Here is an 18,937-nt window from a genome sequence, read left to right on the forward strand (position 1 = left end):
AAGTAAGGTAACAAAGGTTTGTTTTTGTTTTGTGAGGTAATAAAGGTTTGTTTTTGTTTTAAACCACTGTTTTGGGGTAATTTTGTATGCAGTCATAGATAATTAATACAGTACAGTAACATTGTACTCTGGTAGCAGCTCCAAGGATAGAAACTCTGCTGTTGACCCCTGGGAGGTGGGCATTCCCACATCCAAAAGTGTGTTCTAAGTGGATAAGGAGCCAAACATTAAAAACTATGAAAATGCTAGAAGAAAACATGAATTAAATTTTCATATGATTGGGATGAGGAAAACCTTCTTAAGCAAGCCACAAAATCCAGAAGTCATGGAAAAGATGGACAGATTTGACTATGTAAAAGTCAAACCTCATGTATGAAAACAAACATCATAAACAATGTCTATAATATATGACAGACTGGGAGAAAATATGTAGAGAAGAAGGGGAAGACAAACACCACAATGCCATGTGGAAGGGGTATAACGTGCAGTTTTATTGGGAAATTTTTCAAGTAAATGCTCAGCAAGATGAGGCAAATAAACTTTACTCTTTTGTCAGCTTATGGAGAGGAGCAGGGGCTCTGGATGCTGGATTCATAGTGAGCTATGATCCAGGGAAGGGATCCTGCCCCCTCCCCACCCTGTATACTACATTTTAATTGTGTAAGCTTAGAGTAACTTTACATACAGGGAATAAACAGTAAAGACTTGGGGGCATGCATGCTGAAGGAAGGGGAGACTTCGGCCCAGTGCAAACTTGGGTTCAGTCACAGCCACTCCCACTAGGGAAAAAGCAGGGGTCCTCAACCTGAACAGGCAACAAGAGAAGGGTTCCCAGAGTCATCATTGGACCATTCTGCTTGTCACTCCACAAAATGTTTGCAACATACATAACAGATGAAATGTTGACATCTATGATAAGCAAAGTTTCTATAAATTAATTAGAAAATTATAGTCCAATAAAAAAGCAAAATATAGGAAAACAAATCACAGATGAAGTATGGTTGCATGGGTAGTGGTTAGGTGGGTTACACTTGTCAAAACTCATCAATCTGCACCCTTAAAATGGGTGCATTTTATTATATGTAAATTATACTTCGGTAAAATTGATTAAAAGAAAACGTGTGGGTGGATTCTTGCTATTTATAGCACAATTTCATCCATGAAATCTTCTGAAGACAAGAGCATGGGTTCTTCCTTCACGGCCTGTAAATAAGGCATCAAGTGCTGTGCTAGAATGTGTGAGGGACTCTGAACTCCACAGTCACACAAATGAAGACGCAAGGGGACACCTGTCAGGAAGTGCTCGCTCTCTCTCAGAAAGTGCAAAATAGTGTTTTGATCAGAAGCAGCAGATGGGAACTGAAATAGTATTGCTCTATGATGTTGGGATTTATTGCCCTAAAGCTGAATCCATGATTTTAAAAATATACCTAATTTTGCAGCATGGATGGATCTGGAGGGTATTATGCTAAGTGAAATAAGTCAGACAGAGAGACATCTCACTTATATGTGGAATCTAAAAACCAAAGTAAATGAATAAAGAACACAAAATAAAAACAGACCCATAGATAAAGAAAACAAGCTGATGGTTGCCAAAAGAGAGGGGGGATGGGTGGGGAAAAAGAATTATACACCTAATTATGTATCACCCTATGGTTCATTTGTCTAACCAAAGTTGCTATTGTCCTGGTTACCTATTACCTCATGGCTCCTCAAACCTAGTGGCCTTAATATAATTTATTATTATCTTTTACAGTTCTGTAAGTTGACTAGGCTCAGCCAGAGGGTCTTCTTCTGCTCCAGGTATCTCATGTAACCCAGGTGTCGACTGGGGCTGGAGTCCTCTGAAGGCTTAACAGAGCTGGCCATCCAAGATAGATCACATGCAGGGATGGCAGTTCATGTTGGGTGCTGGCTGGGAACTTAACTGGGGCTTCAACTGGAGTACCTTATACATGTCCTCTCCATGTAGTTTGGGCTTCTCACATCATGGTGGTTAGGTTCCAAGAGAAAGTGTCCCAAAAGTGAGCATTCTAATAGGTCCAAGTCGAAGCTGCCAAGCTTTCTGTGAAAATCACACAGCATCACTTCCACCTCATTCTATCAGTCAAAACAAAACAGTCACAGGACCTACCCCTGTTAAAGGGGTGGAAAAACAGACCTCTCTACTTAATGGGGGAGTGTCAGGTCACACTGAAGGAAAGCATGTAGGATAAGGTTGCAACCTTCTTTTGAAAATGCAACCCACTCCAACTATGTAATGAAACTTCTTTTTTCCTTGCTCTCCAATGTAGAGTTTTAAACTGGAATCCAACCACTTTGACAAAAGACAAAGGTTTGAGAAAGGCAGGATTATATTGGTGGTCAGCCTGGTGGTATGCTGGGCCTTGTTATATATACTGTAGCAGTATTAGGCATTACAGAAGTTAGTGTCCCTGAATAACTGTTTACTCTTCCTCTGTAGTCCCTAGAACACTTAGTAGTGTCTTTCTTCCTCCAAGACTCCCCTCTACTATTGGCCCTCAGCCTTCCCTCAGGATCATCCTAATCCAAAATATATTTCTCTGGGCCACATCTGACTCTACATTCTCATCTCCCAGCATTTCAATCTCCACTCACTTTCCTCCAGACATTTACAATGTTTTGTAGAGCTGGGCTGTAATGCCTCATTTCACCAATAGGTGGTAACCTAGCATTTGACTCAGGCCTGTATTATAGGGAAAGGGGATGTGGGAGGGGGGTTGGGGAGAAAGTATCTAACATTCCTGTATCACAGCCTAAAATTTTCAAGTTTAAAATTTTAATTGTTCTAAAATACCCTTTTTAATAGGCTTTAAAATTTGATAATACTGGCTTTCTCTCAAACAAAGGACACTAATGACAGCTGTATCAAATGTGCCAGAGGGAGCCTTGATAATTTAAGATTTCATCCAATATCTCAACTCATTTCGGAACCAGTCAACAAACCTTAATGGATAAGCCACTCAGCCAAGGGCACGCTATTAGGCCCTGAAAGTGGGTTATATATAATAAAGAATAAATCAAGTCCCTACTTCAAGGTGCCTACATGGTAACTTTCAAGGCACCTACAAGACCGACAGTGTCTAATCAACTTAAATACGGCAACTGCAGGGCTCAGGTGTGGGGCAGTTGAAGCCCATGATTGCTCTAGCAAGGGGAGGGGAAGGGAGGAAGCAATGGGAGAGGGACAGAGTGGGAGAGCAAAAAGGAAACTGGTTGTTGATACCCACGGGACACAGGTGAATGATAAGATGTTAGTACCAACAGAGACCCCAGAGACCATCCAGTCCCAACTTAATGACCAGTGGGGCCACCGTCAGAGGCACTCCTGGACTAAAATGCACCGTCCCAACATCTACATTAGGGCTCCCTCCAAGTGGTGAGCAAGGATGATGTAACGCAAGTGAAGAAAACAGTTATTAGTCAGAATTTCCAAGAGGCAATAACCTCTCCTCCTTTTTCATCAAGTCCGACTCAGTTTGGCAACTCCCTGAATGGACTTGGAAACATTGTTTCTCTTCACTGAGCCTCATATCCTTATCAAGTGCTTACTGTATGTTTTGCACTCTTTTTAATTTTTTTTTAAAATAAGAGAAAGTTTATTGGAAATTCAGAGAAGAAGCGAGCTGTAGAAGAAATGGGTTCAGCAAACAAGTTGCAGCAAAAGAAAGGCCCTTAGAGCTTAGGGGAGAGAGAGATAAAAGAGGGAGGAGAGGTGTTCCAGAGGAGGGAGGAGGGAGGGAAAGAAGGAGAGAGAGAGGGAGAGAGAGAGAAAACGAGAGAGAACACCCTGGGGAAAGAAGGAGGTGGGGAAAGGCATGGGCTTGCTCGATAGAGGGCCACAGCTTTGTGCCATTCTTGATGCTTTACACATGTTCATTCATTTTGTACCCACTACAATTCTAGGAGGTAGGTATGATTATTACCAGCCCCATTTTACAGATGAGAAAACTGATGGAAAGGTCAGTAACTTGTCCAAGGTCACACAACTAGTAAGTGGTGGAGTCAAGTTCAAACTGGGGCCGTCTGGCTCCAAATCTGTGCTCTCAACCCCTCTGTAATCCTGCCTCTCAGCAGGGCCGGACTAAATGCTCCAAGGTCCCTTCCAGGGCTGACATATTAAGGTTCTACCCACTTGCTTCCTCAGGGATTGATCGGGAGAACCCAGTTAAGTTCTCTTAGATAGTGACCAAAAAGAGTGACAGAATGCACCCAGTGCCTGAGCAAATCCTCCCAAATGGCCATGGAGCTTTCTGTTTCTTGGAACATTTCACAACTCTAGACATCATGGAAAAAGCTAATGGGGATGATCAAAATCCTAAGAGAGACAAATGTAGCAGGTGATGGTAGAACCTGCCTTTTTCAATCTGTCCATCTCTATTGTTTCTCTCGGTGGTCGTTCTTATGCACAGAGGGTCTACTTTTCCAAATGTGATTTTTAAACTGCAGCAGCGAGAAAGCTAAATAAACACAGAATGGGACCGGCTGAGGGCCTACACTTTCTATTCCTTGGTTACAAAGTAAAATTAGCTAGCTGGTGGCCAGGGCTGGGAGATTTATTTTGGTCTGAAGTCAACCCACAGATTAACAATACTGGCAAGAACTATCCAGGAGGGGGAAATATTTTGGACAAGGCTGCATATGTTTGCAGATACATCATTCCCCTCTGCGCAGTGGCCAAGGTTAAAGAGAATGGGAGTCAGGAGCAGGCTGCCTTGTCTCCTTTCTGTGAACAGTCGTTTTCTCCCGCACGATGACAGCTCATGCCCTCTGTGAACAGTTGTGCTGTTCTCCACAGGACAGAGGGAAGGTGGACAGGAAAGCACACTCCCCATCTGGTAGAAGATGGACTTGTTCATCTTTTTTAACTTCTTTCCTTCCAAGATCCGCATTCCATTCTGAGGGTAATTCTTAGGCAACAGCTATTTCCGGATTCTCAAGGACTAACCAAGGGTAGTGTCAGAAAAAATTATCTAAAATTGGAAATAGGCGAAAGAGATTATTGGGTGTTCTTTGAACACAGCGCTTGGCTGGCACCTTTGATTGATTTCCTATTGACTGGGCTATTTTACAATCCCGTAGGGGCAGAGGTTGGTTAACTTTCAGATTTTTGTCTGGTAGAGATGCAAATAATTTCTAACCTAGCTACCTCACCCTAACATTCTTCCATTAAATGGCCTATAAATACCTTGCTCCTCACATCCTCATTGGAACTGGTTTTAACATCTTAGAGGTTCCCTCATTAATGAACGAGTTAAATCAAACCTTTGACATGTGGTCATTTTATATTTGTACAAGAGTCAAGTGTTTTAACCTTTTGAAAATTCCACCTTAACAAAGGAATGCTTGTATCTGTTGGCATGACATTTTTCTCTGGATTCCTTGTCCTCCCAACTCAAGCCCATGGGCCAATACCCCACACTCCACAGGGTGGACTCCACACAGCTCCTTGACAGCAGGCGGCCATCCCAGCCCCTTTTGTGGAGATGGAGCTGCAGATGAGACCCTGACCCGACCCTGCTCATATCCACCCTGTACTGGAGTGTGCTGAGCCTTCAAGGAACAGCTGCGGGTAGAGGAAAGGAGCCAGGACACAACAGGAGTCACAGCCCTCTGCTAGATAGCTCATGAGCTTGCGCAAAAGAAGTCATTAATTCCCTGAGGAGGTTTTCTCATCCTCAAAATGGGACTAGTCATTTCCACATTGCAGATTTCACAGGGGATTTCTAAAGTGCTTCTCAAACTTCAATGTGCATATGACTCACCTGGGGGGGTCTTAAAATACAAATTGTTTTGTGTGGGTTTTTTTGTTAATCCTCACCTGAGGATATTTTTTCCATTGCTTTTCAGAGAGAGTGGGAGGGAGGGAGAGAGAGAGAGAGAAACATTGATGTGAGAGAGACGCATCGACTGGTTGCCTCCTGCACGCGCCCTGACCAGAGGTGGAGAGTGACCCTACAACCCAAGTCCTCACCCTTGACCAGGAATTGAACCTGCGACCCTCTAGTGCATGGGCCGATGCTCTCACCACTGAGCAACACCAGCCAGGGCTTAAAATACAAATTCTGATTCCATAGACCCAGCGAGGCATCTGAGGTTCTGCCTTCCTAACAGCCTCTCAGGTGCTGAGTAGCAAGGCTCTGGGGCTGGTGTGAGAGCCTGCCCTTTGAAAACCACAGGACGCAGCTGAAATACGCAGGGCAGCCTTTGAGGAGTTACGATTTACACTCAGGGCTCCACGCCCTCAAAGCATGGGGCCACATGTCTGAATAAATCCCAGGAGCTGCCATCTCCTAAACCCGTGGTGTGCCCTGCAGGGCCCCCTAAACCGGTTACATGCCTGATCTCCCTTAATCCCCACGACCAGCCTGCGAGGGAACTGCCATAATCGCAATTTTCTCAAAGAGGAAACTGAGGCCCACACAAGTCCTGCAGCAGCACTGACTTTTGGAGCCGGGTCTGCTGATTTCTAACCACATTAGCACACAGCTTCCTTCCACCACCACAACCTCGCAGGCCAGATCTGCAGGAGTGTTTGAAAGGAAGAAGGGAGAACATGGCCCCCATTGCCCTCACATTCCCTGGATAATTCTCCACCCTCTCCCACTGCAGCTGTCAGAGGGAGGGTGGGCGAGATATCCTACTAATTCCAGAGCAGATTTATGGTTTGCATAGCTTGGTTCTTTGCCTTGAAGGGGAATATGGAGAAATTCAAAGACCTGCAATACATCCCTGCCCTCAAGGAGGCTATAATGCACTGGAGATAATGTATAATCGTGGATATACATTACCACAGTGCCTCTTCAGATCTTCCCTGCCAGGCCTTTCATTTTGGGAGCCCCTCTCTCCTCTGGGAAGGGCCTCTGTTTATCAGCAAACATTTTGGTCCATGAAGATAACCCTTCTGAGTTTTTTTTAAAATGGTCTGGGAGTGGGGGAAGGACCAGGCAGGTGGCAGAATGGGGGGGGGAGCAGTGTTGTTAGTGGCAATTAGAGTCTGTTTCAGTTGATGGTGTGCGCTCCCAGGGACCCAGGGACTGGGTGCTCCTTTGCCTAATGTAAATATCAAACCAATAAATGCTAATGTAGCATGAAAAAGTGCTGATTTGGGAGAAAGTTCCAATTATTTAGAGAGCTTGTCGCAGAAAGCATTTAGGTGTTTCGGCTGCAAGGGGAGCTGCAGAAGGAATTAAGGGGATGGAATCCATAGCTCCTGGGACCTGGCACTACCCTGGCCACCCATTTCAGGAAGAGGGGACCGGCAAAAAGGGACATGGCTGGGTGGAAGGCAGTGAGGGGACAATAAACAAGACAAAACCAGAAAAGGGGGTCAAGTTCCTGAATATCTGGCACCAGAGGAGGTAGAAAGTAAAGAGCCCTGTTATCAAGATCTCAGTGAACTTGACACCTACCTTGATGGGCTTTTGCCCAAGGTCATTGTCATTCTGATGGGTTTTCTGATCTAGGCCCAGCCACATTAGCCTGCTTTCAGGGACCCTTTCTGATTGATGGCTCTTATCTCTCTGTCTCTTGCCAGCTACACTCACCCCACCATATACTCACACTTCTAACACTCCTATTAGGACTCCTCACCCCCCCCCCCCCAAACCAGAGACACTTAGAGCCCTAACAGCCGCAACCCAAACCTGCCACACCTATGCCCCTCTGGGAGGCCCTGGAGGAACTCTGTAAATACTTGTGAACTTAATTCAATACAAGTGGCTGTTAAGGGACCCTTGAGAGGAGAAAGTGGGGAAGTCTGTTAGGACAGCTGAGCTCCAGGCGGGGCTCTGCCACTTCTTTGACTTTGGAAGAGATGCCATGCCTTTCTGAGCCTTAAAGCCTCGGTTGCTTCATCTGTAGAATAGGAAGAACCATCCTCACTGGGACAGTTAAATGACACAAAGATATGTGTGCAAGAGCAAGTGCAAGTGCTTGGTAACCTGCAAATCTAGACGGTCATTACCGCATGTTTCTCCTGCAGAGTAGGTTGCCTGGGAGACAAGCAGCAGTGGGGGCCTAACCCCAGACAGGCTGCAGCTAGACCCCCTGTGTGAATGACATCATGGCCCAAACTCTGCCAGGCCCCAGGCTTTCTAGGTCTCTTGCTGGTCCCAGGACACTGAGTAAACACCTTAAGCCTCCTTAAAGCACTGCCGCCTCCAGACATTCAGAGGGAAGGCTCTCGTCCACCATCCCCACCTCCTTCCTTCTAAACTGGTTATCTAATCTGGGTAAGTTTACATTTAAATATCACTAAAACTTGCCTCCCTTCTTTCCTTTCATCCTGTTCCCAGGGCTGTGGGCTTGGTTCAGACTCTTGTGACTTTTGCCCAGACCTTTGCAGTCTCCTTGCTTTATTTATTCTCACCACCTCAGCCCCCCTCTTCCTCCTCGTGGCTGCCTCAATTACACCACTGCTCTGCGATTTGGCTTTAAGCCTGTGTTCCAGCCTCACCTGGCCCTGCCTTCACAGCCCAGCCCTCCCGCTTAGTGGTCCCAGAACCTGCTCCACACTTTCCCACATCAGGGCCTTTGCATCAGCTACTTCACCAGAACAGCAACTTTGACCTGTCCTCTGTTGGCCCAACACTGGGCCCCTGGGCTACCCTCAGCAGGATGTGAGCTCCTTCCCATGTACTTTCTTCTCTCTCTTAGGGCCTGCACAGCTCTCAGCCTTGTAGGACAATTATTTTGGTTTCTGTGAACATGAACTCCCTTAGAAAGAACTCGGAAGCCCAAGGTTGAGCTTTGGAAGGAAGGGTTCCGGTAAGGAGGGGCAGCTAGGTCCTGAGCCTTGGTAGCTATCTCTCCCTGATTTTTCCTTTCCCATAACCTTGGAATCCTCTTTAAAACCTTGCGCCCACTGTTGACTATGCAGAGACGTGAAAAGACCTTGCAGAAGAATGTAAAGGAACTAGGGCAGAATAACTAAGGCAGCTCTTAGTCTTTCAAGCTCTCCCAGGATGTGCTGAGCCAGGCATTAGGCTAGGCTCTGGGGATACAGCCCAGACCAAGACAGAGCCAGATCCTGCCCCTCTAGAGAAACCTGCTGTAGGATATGCCAGTCACCATGCCATGAGGACACTCAAGCAGCCCTGTGGAGGCTGAAGTGAAAAGAAATGAAGCCAGCAGCCAGCACCAACTTCCCACCCATGTGAATGAACCACCTTAGAAGTGGGTCCTCCAGCCCCAGCCCAGTCTTCAGATGACTGATATCTGACGGCAACCTCTTGGGAGATGCTGAGTCTTAACCACACGGCCAGATCTGGATTTCTGTGCTAGAGAAACCAGGAGAGAGAGAGAGAAAAAAGATGACTTTTGTTATTCTAAGCCACAAAGTTTGGGGTAATTTGTTACCCAGTAACATACAGTTGGCCCTCTGTACCTGTGGGTTTCACATCCACAGATTCAACCAACCATGGATTAAAAATATCTGGGGGGGGGGGGAATCCAGAAAATCCCAAAAAGCAAAATTGAATTTGCCGTGTGCCAAGCACTATGCTGAATCCATGCAAATGAAGTGATGTGTGGGCATACTCTACTGTAGCCTATATGCAAATATGGGTTTTAGGCAAATATTACACCATTTTATGTAAGGAATTTGAGCATCAGTGATTTTGGAACAAATCCCCTGCAGATACGAAGGGATGACTAACTATATAACTAACACAGCGCCACAGATGAGTGAACTGGATTGAATAAGGGCAGGGCTGTAGATATGATATCATTGTAGTAGTTCCCATCTGTTGAATATCCACTATGTTTCCAGGCACCGGCTACAACCCTGCATACCTCACCTAACCTGCTGGCCACCCCGACCCCAACGCAGAGCTTATTATCCCCAATTCAGAGATGAGGCAGAAAAGTGTTAAACCACTTGTCCAAGGCCACACAGTCTGCAAGTGGTAGAGCTCTCTCTGGCCGCACCCTCTGGGACCTGTGTGAAGATCCCCACTCCTGGGTTCATCTCTTTCTCCTCATGTGTCCCACTCAGCTCAGACTCAGGCCAGTGACCTATGATGAAGAAGGAACAAGCTCTGTCTAACAAAAATACCTATGTGTGGGTCCAGATGTCTTCAAACCCCCTGTTCCCACCCATCAGAGACCAAAGCCTTGGGAAACTAGTGTGTGTAACAGACTATATTTTCCAAGAATGGCTGTAACAATATTATTTATCTCACATTCTCTTTCACAATGTGACACTGACACTCCTCATTGAGAGACTGGGTCTGTGCCCTTTCCCTTGAATCCAGGCAAGCTTGTGAATGCTTCAATCAATAAAGTACAGTAGGAGTGACATTGGGTGATTTCCCAGGGTGAGTCACAAAAGCCCATTCAGCTTCTACTTTGTTTGCTGGAACAATCACATTTGAAGCCTTGAGCTACCACTTAAGATGTCCCACTATGATGGGGCCACCATGCTGTGGGGAAGCCCAAGCTACATAGAGAAGCCAATTGTAGGTGCTCCAGTCCACAGTCTAAGCCTCCAAGTCCTCCCAGCCCAGGCACCAGACACGTCAATGATTGAACCTGCAGATGATTCCAGTCTCCAGCTATCGTCAGTGGGTTTTGAGTCTTTTCAGTTGAGGCCCCGGACATTGTGGAGCACAGACAAGCAATTCCTCGTCTGAATTCCTGACCCAAAGAGTCTGTGAGTATAATAAAATGATTGCTTGGAGTCACTAAATTTTGGAGTGATTTATTATGTAGCGACAGTAACTGGAACAGTATGCCATAAGAAGGTGGGTGGATGGCTGGATCAGCCAGTGGGTTCCCCTTCCCTGACATATACAGACCTGCCACAATTATGTCTCAGCTCTGAAACCAGGAACCTTTGCATCCCCCTTATACCACTGAGAACTAAAACCACGTAATTCCTTTTCCCAGTGATTCTCCCCCATCCTCCCCATGTTAACTCCCTAGCATGGTTACCTCCCACATTGAATAAGGCTGACCTGTACAACCAATAAGTTATCTTGGAAATGATGAAGTGAGTTTCTGAGGTTAGGTCATAAAAGACATTGTGGGTTCCACCTGGCTCTCTTTTGAATCGCTTGCTCTGGGGGAAGCCAGCTACCATGCCACGAATATTCTCAAGCAGCCCCATTGGAGGGGTCCACGTGGCAAGGAACTAAGTCCTCCTGCCAACAGCCACCACCATTTCACCAGCCATGTAAGTGAGCCACCTTGAAATTGGGTCTTCCAGCTCTGGTAAAGCTTTCAGATGATAGTTGGTAGGCCCAGCCAACATCCTAGTTGCAACCTCATGAGAAACCCCAAGTCAGGACCACCCAGCTCAGCTGCTCCCATATTCCTGACCCTCAGAAACAGTGAGATAATAAATGTTTATTGTTTTAAGTCACTAAGTTTTGGGTTAATTTGTTATTCCCTGTTCCTATGTTAAACAATACCAGGACCAGGCATACTTTCCTGTCTCTATGTTTAAATAATACTTAGAACAAGCAGAAATAACTTAGCTATTTGCTCTAAGAAATACCTGCTCCTAGAAAATAAGACTGAACCAACTAAAATAGCTTATTATCAAGACCAACAGATAGACCATCAAGACTTGCTATAACAACTTTGCCTTGCTGTGTTCACCTATCCAGAACTATTTTGTCATAAACTCTCCCCAGTCCCAGTCAGTTTCTTGCCTTGAATGATCCAACTTCAGAATCACCCAGTCCAGGCTCTGAAATACTATAAATACCCTTCCGCAGTGTCGCTGCTTGGAAACATCACTAGCATCCTGTCATGGGGTATTCTCACTTACTGAAATAGGGCTAATGAACTTAGTTTTGCTTGACTGAGAAGTTTTTCTAATGGCCTTTTGAGGGAGTCAATAGTCAATACAATATACTCCCCAAACTGGGGCATCCACTCTTGGTTTTGACATGATCATCTATCCCTGTGCTGTCCAACAGGGTAGCCACTAGCCACATGTGGCTATTTAAATTAAATAAACTGAAGTAAAATTTATATTTAACTTCCTCAGTCACAAGTGCTCAGTAGCCACATTGGACAGCACAGATACAGAACATTGCCATCCTCGCAGAAGGTTCTGCTAGACAGGCCTGCTCTGGGGAAAGTGGATCATTTGCTTCAGAGGATGGTTATCCCTGAGGAAACTCACAGAAGCAGATGAGTTGGGGAGTGGCAGCGAGCTAAAGGCAGGCAACTGCCCAGAGTGAAGCAGACTGCCAAGCTGGCGCTTCATGGGCTCGATCAATGCCCGCGTAGGCCACAGGCATGACCCCACCAGGCAGGCTCTGTGGGCTGCAGGAGATCACCAAGCTTCAGACCCACAGTGCATGCACACAGGCACGCTGATTTCTGGGACTGTGTGTGATTTCTGCCCAGCGGCCAGCTCAGCTGGGAAGGAAGATAGATGATCCCCAATCAACACCTGGCCTCCCTCACCAACTCATCTGCCCGCCAGCCTGCCCGTGGGGCTTGTTTTCTTGTTTTGGGCCCCACAGCGGTCTGTGGAGCCTTCAGAGCCTCCTAGCCAAGTTTCCGGGATCCTTATCATCCCCCAAGATGGGGACCCAAGGAGAAATTGGAGAGGAAACAATGGCCTTGTACGTGGCCCTCGCAGAACAAAAACTGAGCGAAAGGGCAAATTAGAGATTAATCAAACCCTCGGGCTTACTTTGCCTCTTCTCTTTTTGGCTTTGAGAATGTTTCTTTCTTCCATGGTTAATCTTCTTGGCTGGGGAATGTCCTTGAAAAGAATTCTGTCTTTAAAACTGTGGTATGAGGGGAAGGGAAAAGTCACCTCTAACCAGGTCCGCACTATGCAAATCAAGGACATTTCAAAATGCTGGCAATCTGCTCGGGGACTTCAAAGGTGTCCAGGTCCAATTACATTTCATTTGGGGTGTGAATTGAGGAACTCCGGGGGAGGTGGCCCTGGTGGAACGTGTCAGGGTCGATACTGTGGTAATGAACCTAGGCCTTTGTTCCTGGGAGCCCAGCTGTTGACAAGTGGGCTGTTTCCTGAAGGGCGGAGACCTCGCTGTGTCCCCCACCAGGTGCAGGAAGCAGGGTAGAGACCTAGCTGCCATTAAAAAAATCATTTTAGGGTGGGCTTTTATTTTTCTTTACTTTTAAAAATCAAAGGTTTATGACAATTTTTTTTTAAAGGGCATACAGCCTAGGTCAACATCTAAATCTTGTCCTGTTCCTGAAACAGACATGCTATTCGTCTCACAAGATTTGATTGAATTGGGGTCTGGGCAATGACTCTTATCTAACTTATGGCTTAGGTACTACCTCGGTTTTCTGTGTTTGAGTGTCTTTGGGTGGGCACTGGGAGAGGCCCAGCGGGGAAGGAGATCCTTAGCATTCATTCTTGAGTGCTTAAAAATTTTTTTAAATAATAATTTTGGTTTTTTTGGTTTGGAAAACTCAGCCCCCTATGGGCAAGGTTGATGGCTTAAGGGCATTCAAAAATGATTCATTCAAGTTCTTCTAGCCCAAAAAGCCCCTCCAAAAGACACAGCATATTGGGAAATCTCAGCCAGGACTGCTGGGTAGATTCCTAGCAGGATGTGTGAGAGCAATAAATCTACTGCAAGTGGGAGAAAAAGATCAAAAGCTGGTCTCTCCCACTTGCTAAAATGCTTATGCAATTCATTATTTTATGTCCTTGGCTCTTTTTTCAAATGCAGATACCCTGAGAACGGCAACACATCCACTTACTAACACCTTAGTGCAAATGCATCAGAAACATTCTGAATAGTGGAGGAGTCTGGGTAAGGCTGCCTGTGACTAAGGAATAAAAAGTAGATGCTGGAGTCACACCCCGGAGATTCAGTTTCCTAGGATGGAGCCCTAACAGCAATATTATTATTATTTTTTTTAAATCCTCACCCAAGGTTATTTTTTCCATTGATTTCTAGAGAGAGTGGAAGGGAGGGAGGAGGGAGGGAGAGAGAAAATTGACGTGAGAGAGACACATCAATTAGTTGCCTCCCACACGCACCCCGACCAAGGACGGGGAACCTGCAACCAAGGTATGTGCCGTTGACCAGGAAACAAACCTGAGACCCTTCGGTCCGAGGGCCGACATTCTAACCACTGAGCCAAACCGGCCAGGGCAGCAATATTATTTTTTAAAGCTCCCCAGGTTATGTCACTATGCAGCCAAGTTGAGACCCTCCAAGACAGAAGATCAAGACTGAAAGAACAAGGGGGGGAGGGGTGAGAACGAAGATGGAGGGAGTGGAAGAGATAAAAGAAAAAACATAGTTTCTCTAATGAAAGACCTGGCACCCAGTTCGTTGGCTGCATGATCCTGGGAGAGTTACTTAGCGCCTCTGAACTTCATTTTCTTCATGTATTAAATGAAGAGAGTAAAGTTCATAAAACAGTGGCTCTCAAACTTGAACTTGAAAGGGCATCAGAATCACCTGGAGAGCTTGTTAAAACAGATTCCCAGGCCCCATCCCACCTGTAAAGATTTTAACTCAGCAGATCTCGGGTGAGCCCTAAAAATTTGCATTTCTAACAAATTCCCAGGTGATGGGGGTACTGCGGGTCCAGCCACGCTTTGAGATCCACTGATATCATTCATGGGCAACTGAGCTGGTTAGTATTAGTTCACAAATTTCATCCACAAGGAGGCCTGAAACCAAAGGCAACATCCCGTTCTCTCCTGCAAAGGACTCAAAAGCCACATACGGGTTGAACTTACACACAAACATTCACATCATTTCAGCATTTTGCTAAGATATAGCCCACATCCAAACCCGAGGCCTGAAGCCACCAGTGGACCATCATGGAGAGGACAGCTTTGGAAGTAGAATTGTGCAGGGCCAGAGAGGCCACATTTTAAGCAATACCTCTCCTTTCCTGCAAAAGCACCTCTCACATATGTCATCCCAAAGAGGCCTGGACTGGTCTTTCTGGAACCCACTGGGCTGGGGCACAGTCACCGAAATCTGCTGTAACTGATTCAAGTTGCCACGCTCCTTAAGGGGGTGAGCCTCCCGCCCTTCTGGAGCACAATTCACCCCATGAAACGACTGAATAGAGGACTACATTTCCTCTTTAAGATGCTCAATGTCCTTCAGGGGCTGGAAGAGGGGCTGGGGGTCTTCTACTTTAGCTGACCCTCAGAGCAGGGCTGGCGAGGCCAGGCTTTGAAGTAGGGAAGGTAACTACTCATCACTGATGTGCTCCTTCCATCCAGCCACCCGGCCTTGCTTTTCTTATCCCACTCCCCAGCCTTCTATGTCTCCAGCCTGGGTTTGCTGCCTCTCACTGCCCCAGACTTACTCTACCTCCTCCCATCAGAGGGTTGCCAACTCAAACTTCCAAGGTGCCAGTGAAAGAACCCAATTTTCACTTATATGGGGGTGGTAGGTTGAGGCATTCCCATGAATCTTAGCATTTTCCCTGGGGACTCTCAAATGGTGGGAACTCTGACACAGGGCTTCACAGGGGATACTGCAAGCCACAGAGTAGTCTCCAGGATCAAAATAAATGCCAGAACATGTCAGGTAAGCTTCAGAAGGAGACTCTCCCTTGAACAACGAAATTGGAACTCTGCCCACATGGGTTGCACCTTCTACTTGAGAGTCTCTCACTCTGAGTCCCACAGTCACGAATTAACTAGGCATGAAGAGCCTGAGATACACCAGATCATTCTGACTCACCAGGGCCTCGTACCCATCTGACCACAGCTGGACACATTCCCTGTTCCCTGGACTCTGCAGCCTGAGCCCACCCCATCCCCAGTATGTGATGTCACCCCCAAAATGATGCCAATGTGAGAGTACCTGCTTCCCTGGGCTCCAGGCTTTGGTGGTTCAAATTATCACAACCTGAAGTTATTTTTAAATTCATCTTATTTATTTGTTGTGTCATCTGTTAAAATGTTATAAAAGCCCCATAGAACACTCACTATTAAAGCGCCAGCCCTAGCCTAGTGTTTGGAACACCTTGATTGGATGTATGGGTGGAGAGGTAAGTGGGTAGATGGATAAAAGAATGGATGGATGGAAGAACGAACAGATGGAAGGAAAGAAGGGAACAAGGGAAAGATGGATGGATGGATGGATGGATGGATGGATGGATGGATGGATGGATGGATGGGTGGATGAATGGGTGGGTGGACTGCCTGCCACATGTTACCAAGGCACTGTAGATACAACACCTAAACCAGTAGTTCTCAAACCTTTAGGTCTGGGAACCCCTTTACTTTTTTTTTTTATTATTGATAAAAAACTGATTCAAGTTCCCCTACCAACTCGCCAATTTGAAGACCTGAGGACTTCAAAAAGCTTCTGTTTATATCAGCTATATCTATCACTACTTCCCACATTAAAAATGAAAACTGAAAAAAGTTTTAAGTATTTATTAATAAAAATGACAACAGCGAGCTTACTACATGCGTGGTAGGCAGCCTCTAAGATGGTGCCCAATAATCCCCACCTTCTGTCATCCACGCCCTTGAGTAATCCCTTCCCTTTGAATGTGGGCTGGATTTATTGACTCACCTCTAATGGAGGGACAGAAGTGAAGGGATATCACTTCCAAAATTAGATTAAAAAATGATTGTGGCTTCTGTCTTGGGTGTTGTCTTTCATTCTCTCTAGGGGAAGGCAGCCTCCATGGCAAGGAACTGAGGCCTGCTAACAGCCACATGAGTGAGCTTTAAGATAAGTGTAGCCCTGGACCACACTTTGATTACAGCCTCGTGAGAGACCCTGAGCCAGAACCACCCAGCTAAACTAGCTGCTCCCAGATTCCTGACCCAGAAAAACTGAAATAATATCTGTTGTTGCCCTGGCTGGTGTGGCTCAGTTGGTTGAGTGTCATCCTGTCCTGGTCAGGGCACATGTCTCAATAAAAACACATTAAAAAGGGACTTACAAATATTTGTTGTTTTCAGTCACTAAGTTTTGGGGTAATTTCTTACACAGCAATACATAACTAATACACATGTTAACAACAATAGCACATGAATGAAAAATAACCCTATTTTCTGAATCAAAAATAAATTAAGGAGAAAAGTTACATTGTTTTTACATTTTTGCAAACTTCTTTAATATCTGGTTGAATACAAGACAGCTGCTTTTGGCATCCAATCTGTTGTGATGTGTTGTTTTGGTTGAAGTATATGAAGAAAACCCAGCTTCATGGAGCTTTGCAGTTAGAAAAGAGTCTGAAAAGGTTTCAACCTGCGGGGATCCCCGGACCACCCTTTGGGAACTGCCAAACTAGACAATCATGGCCTCTAAGGACTCTAACTCTAGCCTCCCCACCCCCAAATCTTGGTTCCCTATTTGGAACATTTGCCCCATTTCCCCAGGTGTCTGGGTGACCATAGTAACTGACATCACCCCTCAGATCTTGTCCCCTACTGGAAGTGATAAGGCCTCCTCTGCGGCAGAAGGGAAAGGATGTCCCACCTCTAAGAGCCAAGGTTAAGGAGGAGGTATCTGGGGTGGGTTGTTCTGTGCAGGGAGGGCTTCTGGAGACTGGTTTGCTGGGTCCTCAGGGATTTCCCCCTCTTCACCCATTTCCTGCGCAGCTCCCACCCCCCAACCGCCTTTCCCCACCCCCCAGGTTTAGGACCCGTTTTCAGCGGGAGTCAGCCTAATTTTTCACTGCCTAGTTGGTCAGAAAAATGCACTCAGCTGTAGCAAAGAATAAAAATAGCCGCTTTCGAGACGAGTTTCTTCCCACTTCCCTTCTCTCTCTGAATGCTCTCCTCTCTCTCGATTCCCACCTCCTGTGGAGGCAGGAAGGTCCCCGGAGGGTGCGAGCGTCACTGAATTATGCCAGGCGCCCGAGTTTCCCTCCCAAACAGCACGTGTCCCCTGTTCTATTTTGCTGTGGCTCCGCAGGCTAGCACGGGCTTCCCGGGGGACAGAGCGTCATCAGATGGGTCCCTGCTGGCCCAGCGTTCGTCCGCCTCGCAGCGCAGCCCCGCTCTCCCGCACGCAAGCAAAACACACATTCGCGCAGGGGGTGCCCGCGGCGGCATTCGCATCTGGGGCGCCCAGTCTCCACAAAGGCCTGTCCGCGAGCGTTCCGATCTTCTGGCATCTTAGAGGTTAAACAAGGAGCCTCAAACTGGGAGGGGAGGGGGGAATAAAACACACTCCCCGATGCTATGCGCAGAGGCTCCAGGCGGTGTCCCCAGCGCCCTGGGCTTCCTCTGCGCGGGGTAACCGCGCGTTCCGGAGGCGTCCGCGGCTGAAGATGGAATCCGACAGCGGGCACTGGGCTTGCTAGTTTGGAAACAGAAGCAGAAAATCAAACCTGCAGCACCTCCACCCCCCACCCCACCCCACCCCCGACGCGAAGGTCTCGCCTGCCTCGGGCGAGGGAGCGTTTCTAAAACCGTCTACACCCGCGCCACTGGCGAGAACCAGGGGTATGGCCTGGGCACGCCCAGTCTTCCTTCTCTAAGCCTGTAGGAGCATGCGGAGGGAGAGAACAGGCCGCCTGTCTCATTTCAGGGGTGGCTGGTGGGGTCCAGGGCCCTTTGCCTCCCTGTACTGCAGTTTGGGAACAAGAGCAAACCGCCCCAGCGCAGCTCGGTGAACTTGTTCAAACCACACAAAAGTTCAAACCACACAAACGTTGGCTCCAACTGGGCTTGGAGCGCAGGGCTGGCTTTATCTGTCCCCGGAGGCTTCGCCCTGCCTAGCAATTGATTAGGGCGCCTGAAAACCACTGAAACGGTTTATCTCACCCACTCAGCCTCAAGCCCCCTGATGCGCTGGAGTGGAGCCTGGATTGTTCTGGCAGCCAACCCAGGCCAGCTTCCACCCAGCTTCATAGCCCCCAGGGTCACCTGCCTGGGCCCTCACTCCACAGAGGGTCCCCATTTCATGTCAGGGCATAGGGTGAGGGACAGTGGGAGGATTAGGGCTTTGGATATACGCAGGGAGAA

This window comes from Miniopterus schreibersii (genome assembly GCF_964146895.1).
Source record: "Miniopterus schreibersii genome assembly, chromosome: X".
NCBI classification, from domain to species: Eukaryota; Metazoa; Chordata; class Mammalia; order Chiroptera; family Miniopteridae; genus Miniopterus; species Miniopterus schreibersii.